Source organism: Pteropus medius, unplaced genomic scaffold (genome assembly GCF_902729225.1).
Source record: "Pteropus medius unplaced genomic scaffold, Ma_sr-lr_union100, whole genome shotgun sequence".
Taxonomy (NCBI): Eukaryota; Metazoa; Chordata; class Mammalia; order Chiroptera; family Pteropodidae; genus Pteropus; species Pteropus medius.
In genome coordinates this window covers 707,115-708,187 of record NW_024341753.1, presented here as the reverse complement: position 1 = coordinate 708,187, position 1,073 = coordinate 707,115, and the positions used below count along the sequence as shown (strand labels likewise).

The window sequence follows — 1,073 nt, the reverse complement described above, 5'->3', positions numbered from 1 at the left end:
AACAAAAAAATTACAGACCAATATTCCTGATATGTACATTTATACATTTATAAGAATGTTCATCAAAATATTTGCAAACAGAAAATAAGCAAATTAAAGTAATCATACACCATGATAAAGTGAGATTTTCCCCCAGGATGCAAAGATGATTCAACTTTAAAAAAGCGATAAATGTGAAACACCACATTAATAAAATGAAAGCTATAAATCATATGATCATCTCAAGAGATGCAGAAAAAGCATTTGACAAACGTCAACATCCTTTCATGATAAAAATGCTCAAAAATCGGTTATAAAGAAATAAACCTCGATATAATAAAAACCACATATGATCAGCTCAAAGCTGAAATCAGACTCAATGATAATACATTGAAAGCTTTTTCTATAAAATTCAGAACAAAACAAGGGTCTTACTCCCACCACCCCTATTCAAAGTAGTACTGGAGTCCTAGCTGGAACAATCTGTCAAGAAAAAGAAATAAAAAGTATCTAAATTGAAAAGGAAGAAGTAAAATTTTCTATTGCAGATGATAAACCTTATGTATTGAAATCAGTTACATTTCTCTACATTAACAGTAAAATATTTTTTGAAAAGAATTTTTTAGGCGAGGCAACCCTTGGTTGATCTCACAGATTGCAAGGATCTCATCAGCTTACAATCTCTTATTTCTTTTTTGAATTTTTTATGCCTGCAACACCTGGGCTTCCTTGGTTGTCTCCCATCCAAGTACTAACCAGGCCCAACCCTGCTTAGCTTCCGAGATCAGACAGGATTGGGCTTGTTCAGAGTGGCATGGTCGTAGACAACAATAAAATATTTTTAAAAAATTAAATCATATTTATAACAGCATCAAAACAATAACATACTTTGGAATAAATTTAGCCAAGAAGATAAAGTTCTGTACATTGAAAATTACAAAACATTGCCCAAAGAAACTGAAGAAGACAGAAAAATAGATAGATACCCTGTGTTTGTGGATCAAAAGAATTAATATTATTAAAATGTCAGCACTACTCGAAGCCATTTATAGTTTCATTGCAATTCCTATAAAAATTCCGATGGCATTTTTTAC

General features: G+C 31.5%; 1 pseudogene; it reads right to left on the bottom strand.

Annotated features, from left to right (window-relative positions):
* Positions 1–686: 686 nt before the first annotated feature.
* LOC120593337 (uncharacterized) lies at positions 687–805 on the bottom strand (annotated as a pseudogene).
* Between the last annotated feature and the right edge of the window lie 268 nt (positions 806–1,073).